Genomic DNA, 6739 nt, shown 5'->3' with positions numbered 1-6739 from the left:
CACACGGAGGTGGAGGGACGTCATGTCACACTTACTCTAGTGGGCAGGGCGCTCCTGAGAGCTGTGGCGCAAGTCCCGCCTGGGAACTGGGGTCCTGCCCACCCCCCACCCCCCGCCCCGCACACACCCCGCCCTGGGCAGCGCCCGTCCGCCCCGCCAGCCCGGCTTCTGTGCCCCACCAGGAGGCCGGAGCGCCGAGGCCAGGAAGTCGGCTCCGAGGGGCAGCTCCCCCCGCGCTGTTTGTTTATTCAGGACTCATTCCTCTCCCCGGACGGGCTCCTCTTTCTCTCGGGAGGAGGGAAGACAGGGGCGGGGTGGGGAGGGGGGTGGGCGGGGCGCGCGGAGGCCGCCTCCACAATACACAGTGCGGCAGCTGAGCCCCGCGCGGGCGGGAGGGGCCGCCCCGCCGCTGTGTCAGCCCGGGTGAGCCGCGGCCCCCGGCCGCCCGGTAGGGTCGGCGCGCGGAAGCCCCGCCCTGCGACGGGGACGCCACCTCCCGGAGCCCGGGAGGGAGCAGCTTGTAATTGGATCCTCTCCTCCCTCCCTCCCTCCCTCCCTCCCTCCCGGCTCCCCGCCCCCGATGGAGGAGCTGGGGAAATGTCGGGTACCTTGGCAAAACAGTCGGCTCCAAACCTGTTATTTGGCTAATGGGCTTCCCTCGTGGGGCTCGGGATCACCCCGCAGACCTGTCACCCCACCGCCGCCCCCCACTTCCCGGAGACGGTCCCCATTCCTCACCACGCCTGCAGCCTCCCCAGAGCGGCTCCAGAAGGGCTGGGAGGAAGGCTCCGGATAACTGGAGGAAGCACGGTTCCAAGGCATCAAGGGCCCCATTGTGCTGCCTGGAGGGGCACATTGAAAATGCTCCAGGATTTGCTTCCTGTGAGAACAGCCTAGGAGGGAGGGGGGGAGCCACGGTGGAAAGACATTATCCTGGAGACTGCCCAGATTCCACAAGAAGGAGAGGTTGTTTTGATCATTGCTGGATTTCTTTTTTCTTTCTTTCTTTCTCTCCCCCCCCCGCCCCATTTTTCCTTTCCTTTCCATCCTTCCTATTCTTCCCCCCCCCCCTCTTTTGCTCCCCTCCCTGGGCCAAAAATGAATCTTCATGGCTGTTGAGCAAGTTGGAAATGTGGGGCTGTTTTCTGCATAAACAAGGCTGGTGAATGGCAGAGCCAGATATAAAGTCTGATTCAGAGAAATTCAAAGGAACGCAGGGGATGAAATGGGCAAATCCAAGAAACTCATTTACCCAGCATGGCCTTCTGAGTCACGTCTTGCACCATGAGGCGAAAACATCACGCCACAATATGTCACATGCCCACAGCAGAGCAGCAGGCCTGGCGGGGGCTGCACAGGCCATCCTCTTCAGCCTGGGTCAGCCCATCCCCAGCAGGACAAAAGGTCAGGTGAGAGGAGACTGGGGACAATCCTGCCATGGCCCAGACCCACTGGGGGTGACCACAGGCAAGGGACAGCAGGGAGAAGGCGGCAGAACGTTTAGCCTGGAATCAGAGTGACCTGGGTCCGAAACCCTGCTCTTCCCCCTTCCTCCTGAGTGACCCTGGTCAGTAAGGACAGGAGCACTGTCCCTACTCTGCATGGGCCCTGTTCCACAAGTGTTCAATATATTATCGCATTTCATCCTCACCAGACCCCTACATATAGGCGGGTACTTTTATTATTCCTGTTCTCAGAAAAGAAAGATGAGCCCAGAAAGGTTAAGGAACTGCCTGAGGTCACAGAGCTAAGAGGGGGAGCCAGTCCAGCAGGTTGACTCCAGAGTTCATGCTCTTGGCCTCTGTGCTAATACTTCTGACCCTCAGACTCTTTATCAGAAAATAGAGATAACAGTGCTGACCTCGGTAGCAGTTTTGAAATGATGCACCAGAGAAATCCAGGCCAGTTGTTCAGGGCAGCACTGAATGTTAGCTCGCGTTGGCATTGCCACCAATGTTTGTCAACTAGGGACTGTTCTTTCCTAACTCATAAAGTTGTCATAAGGGCTAATAGAGACCCACTAAAAAGGGAGTCCCTAGCAGAGTTCTTGGTACTCACCAGGAGCCCATGAGTATTCATTTTCTCCTCCTTCCTGTCCCCATCACTTCTCACCCACTCTGGAAGATTCTTCTTACTAAAAGTCTTCCCACAGTCCATCCATCAGAGAAGCCCATACAGATGCCCCATCCATATGCCCACTTATGTCAAATTATGTAGGATTCTCCACAGACCCAGTACCCAACTTAACCTCGGGCTGCCCTGACCACCGCTTGTTACATTTCAACCCATTCCCCCCACCTTGCCCTACTCTACCTGCAGAGTTTTGATCCTTTTTGCTTTGTTCCATAGCCTCATCACCCAACATACTCAAACATTTACTTCTTATCATGTTTTTTTATTTTTTTCTGGCTCCTGAGCTGGAATATAAGTTCCACAAGGGCAGGAATCTTCATTTTGTTCACTGATGGATCCCAAGCTGAAAAACATTTCCTCAGTAAGTGTTTGTGGAATGAATGAATGGGCCTTTATGCAGGCTGCTTCCTATTGTTAAGCACCCGTCTCCTTTATTCACCAGGAAAGCTCCCCTTCATCCTTCATTTCCTGCCTCTAGGAGATCTTGCACCAGGCTCCTCACCTGTAGCATACTTGGTAAGAGCTCACAATGCATCTCCTTTGCCCACCTCTCCCTTCACTGCTGTGTGCCTCTCTGTGCCCCAACCCATTGTCCTTCCCAAACCTCCCTACGGGCCCTTCTAGAACCCCAGTTCCTTTAAGAACACCCCCTCCATCCAGGGGACTTTGTTTCTGCCCCACATCTCACACACCTTGGGGGTCTCCACACCGTCTTCACATTCCCCGTGTTGTTTCCAGACCGTGATTCCATCAACCCCACATAAAGACTCTTGTCCTCTGGGCTTCATGCCACCCGACTCTGTTACATTCACCGACTCCTCGTGTCTCTCTGATCCCACCTTCCCAGCACCCCTTCTTCAGTTCTTGACTACCTGACTTCAATCATCACTTTCCCCTTCTGAGCCCTGCCATTAGCCTGATGGTCTTCAGCATCTGTGGGGGTCACCATCCAGCACCCTGGACCCTCCCTCTCTCCAGAGAGCTTTTCCCCCACTCTCTTCCAGTAACTAATCCCATGACCCCACCTGCATCATGTCATCTCTCTGAACTGCTTCTCTTCCTCCATTTAACTCAAAAATGTCTTTTCCTCTGAGCACAACCTCTTATTGTTCCTATGGCTTGGTTATCTGAATGACCCTATCGCCAACACCCCCTGATTCCTTTGCACCCCACCCATCATGTAATTCATCCAGCCTAACTTCACTCTGGCCAACACAACCTCTATCTTTACAGTGTAAGCTCAGGCTGGCAAGATCCCAAAGGATGAAGATTTGGGACCAATGTAAATCTGGGGTCTCCAGCATCAGCTGGACGCTCTTCTCATGACCCCAAAGTCTTCCACCCTAACTTGGCCAACTTCCCTCTCCATTTTCCTCACAGATTCTTTACTTCATTGACTTTCACCCCTCTTCTCATGACCTCTATCTATTCTGTTCACCTCCATTCCTAGAGACACCTGACTTCATAAAATGCATAATGTTTCCAGGTGTGACCTGCTGGCCCTGCCCATCTCCGACACAGCCACCCGCACCCATCCTGATAATCTTCTGTCCAGAATCCAAGAGTAAAGAATGTAGTTCTTCTGCCTAAGGGGCAACCCTCCTAATTATGTGCTGTGTCCATCCCTCTGGAACTTCTATCAAGAATCCCATATCTCCCGGGTCTGCTGAAGCTCCCTTCGTACCAGGACCTGTCCCCTTCCTCCAAGCCTCCAAACATGCTCCTGTCTCTCCCATCTTAAGGAAACTTTCCCTAGGCCCTGATTCTTCCTCCTCCTAAAAGACCTGATGGGCCTTTTCCATTTCTCACCAGCTGGCTCTACTATCTTAGACACAGTGAACCAAGCTCTTTGGCTATTTCCTCACTTGGCCTGCATGACAACACTCTTTCTGCACCCACTCCTGCCTCTTAACTCTTCCCTTCACCTCCCACGGAACCCTCCCTTCCTCCACCCATCTCCTAAAAATGAAGGCTCACAGGGCCTGAGGCTCTTCTCCCTCCACAGAGCTTTACTGACCAATCTCGCCACCCATGTGTTTTCAGCCGTCTCCATGTGCCCACCAATTTCAAGTCTTTATTTCTAACTCAGGACTCTTTCCTGAACTGCAGGCCCTGGGTTCCCAGCTTCCTGCTGGGGTTCTGTCACCACCTTAACATCTCATGGGCACCTAAAACTCTTGCTGTGTCTCAACCTGAGATCAGCCTTGAGTTTGCTCCACCCCCTGAATTCCTCTGGCAGGGATTGCCTCACTGTCCGCCCAACTCACAAGGCCACCCCTGACTCCTCCCTTTCCCTCATCCCGTGCAGCCTCTCAGTCACTGGGTCCAGACAACTTGACCTCCCACATGTTTTTCAGCTCATTCTTCTCCCCTCCTTCCCCACTACCACAGCCCAAGGTTAAGTCCTCATCAACTCTTTCCTGGGTTATTGCAACAGTCTCCCCTGCCCTTCCCTCTGCTCATTCTGACTCAGCCCCCACACCACTGACAGGGCCATCTTTTAAAACCCAAAGCCAGATGAGCCATGATCCAGCTTTAAAAAACCCGTAGGATGAAGTCAGACTGCTATGGGTGGCTGCCCTGCCCCCAGACCCAGTTCCCCTGAGCCCTCCAGTCTCCTCTTCTGCCGCACCACAGCATAAAGCGGTTACCTCCTTGCCCAGCTTCTCGCCTCTCTGATTGTGTTCAGCTGTTCCATCAGCCAAAAGCACCCTGTCTCATTTTTGATCTGCTTAATTCTCCCCTCTTTCACGTCTTATCTCAGCTGCCTCTTCCTCCAGGAAGACTTTGCTGATTACCTCCTCCTCCCGTCCAAGATTAGATGTTCTGCTCTGTGTGTAAAATTAGTCTATCAAAAGTACTTGTTTATGTGACCTTCTCCATTAGTTAGGAGTCTCTTTTGGTTCCTGTATCCTTGGCACCCGAACTTATTAGATACTTAGCAGAGCTTACCTAGAGATGAGAAAGATGCCTGGCATACAGTGGGTGCCCAGCTAATGCTACTTTCTTTTTATCTTCCTCAAATCCTGCTCCAGGCAGAGGCTAAAGGTGGCTCCTCCTCCACCCTTTGAAAATATTTGATAGCCTTTCTTAGATTGAGCTCCCTTCCTGGTCCACAAGTGGGTGGGTGGGTGAGTTGGGGATACCACCAATGTTTTAGAACCAGGAGCACTGTGCAAGTTTTGGCCAAATCAAAGCCAAAGATGGTCCCCTGGCAGCTCAGTCCCAACTTTCCACCCAGCTCTATCACCTGCTCTCTTGCCCCTCTTCCCAGATTCATCCCAGACCCCAGGCACCTGCCTTTCCATACTCTCCCTAATTCAGGTTAGTCCCCATGCACTGGACCAGGCTGTGGCCAGGAGAAACATACCCACTGAGTAGCAGGAGGTTGGGATCTGTTCCTAGAGCTGCAGACAACCCTATGTGATCTTAGCTGGGCCCTCCCCTCTCCTGGCCTTAGTTTCCCCCTCTATAGAGTGAAGGATAGAACTGGGATTCTCCTTAGGCTTTTTAAGTTATGACCTACAGAATTCCTGGAAGTATGAATGAGGGTAGGTCTTGAGGTCTCCAAAAGGCTCCTAGGAAGCCTGTATCCCCTCTGGATGAGACCCTAAAGGCACACACACCCCCACCTCTGCCTTCTTCTTTGCGCATGGTGCATTTAACCTCCGGCCACAAGACAACACCAGTTGTTAAAAATAAAAACAGGCCAGAGCTGCCAGATTCAGCTACTACGATGACTCTCCTGAAGTGAGGGAGGAGGGGGATAGTCTGTGACTGTCACTAAACTTGAGTCTCATCCAGGAGAAACAAATGGAGTCATGACTTGGCTCACCCAGCTGATTTGACCCCAGAGATGAAGGTCAATCCCTGTTGGGGTGGCATTTGAGTATCTCATGCCAACATCACAGAGGGGACAGGAGCGTGGTTGGGTGCGGGCTCAGCTGATCTCTGAGATTTGGTGGTGGCTGGTGGTCAGCTCTGGGAACAGAGGGGACGGCCAGCAGACAGGAAAGGTGCCTCCACCCCAGCCGGCCGCAGGAGCATCAGGTGTGCCCTGCCACCATCGCTGTACTTGTGTGGGATACCAAGAGCACGTGGGGACAGCTTGTTGAGAAGACAGCGCCAGGCGCAGAGGCAGAAGCAGAGAGCCAAGGCATGCCTTTGTCATGCCACTCTCCTGTTAAAAGCCTCCCTCCCCACTGTCAGGTGGATGAAGTCCAGACTCCTCGGGCTGGCATTCAAAGGCCTTCCCACACTGACCCCAGGGTGACCCTGCACTCCCGGGCTCCCCGCCCCGGCCCGCCCGCCTTCACCCAGCCGGGGTGTCGGGGGTGTCGGGGGTGTCGGCGTCTCAGGACTACTTACTTACCCACAAACAGGTCAGCCTCACATGCTGCCCAGTGGCTCTGCGGGCTGCCCCTGCCGCTTGGAACAGCCTTCCCACCCCCTCGCCAGTCCCACCTGTATCTCATCTTCATGGAAAATTCTTTCTCATTCAGCCCCCATGGCTCTTGCTCAAAGCCAAGCGAACAATTTATCCTCCCATCCCACAAACCAGCACCTTCTACTCCAAACAAACAAACAACAAACAATGCTGTGCTCC

The 6739-nt window shown here is 53.7% G+C and overlaps 1 long non-coding RNA gene across 1 annotated transcript; it reads left to right on the top strand.

The window, feature by feature from the left end:
• The first annotated feature begins 514 nt into the window (after positions 1-514).
• LOC143653038 (uncharacterized) lies at positions 515-6285 on the top strand. Its single transcript, XR_013161044.1, has 3 exons — positions 515-1409; positions 2576-2649; positions 3620-6285. It is a non-coding gene; the product is annotated as an uncharacterized LOC143653038 (long non-coding RNA).
• The last annotated feature ends 454 nt before the right edge of the window (positions 6286-6739 follow it).

The sequence above is a fragment of the Tamandua tetradactyla genome, chromosome 13 (genome assembly GCF_023851605.1).
Source record: "Tamandua tetradactyla isolate mTamTet1 chromosome 13, mTamTet1.pri, whole genome shotgun sequence".
Lineage (NCBI taxonomy): Eukaryota > Metazoa > Chordata > Mammalia > Pilosa > Myrmecophagidae > Tamandua > Tamandua tetradactyla.
This window is presented reverse-complemented; position numbering and strand designations above follow the sequence as displayed.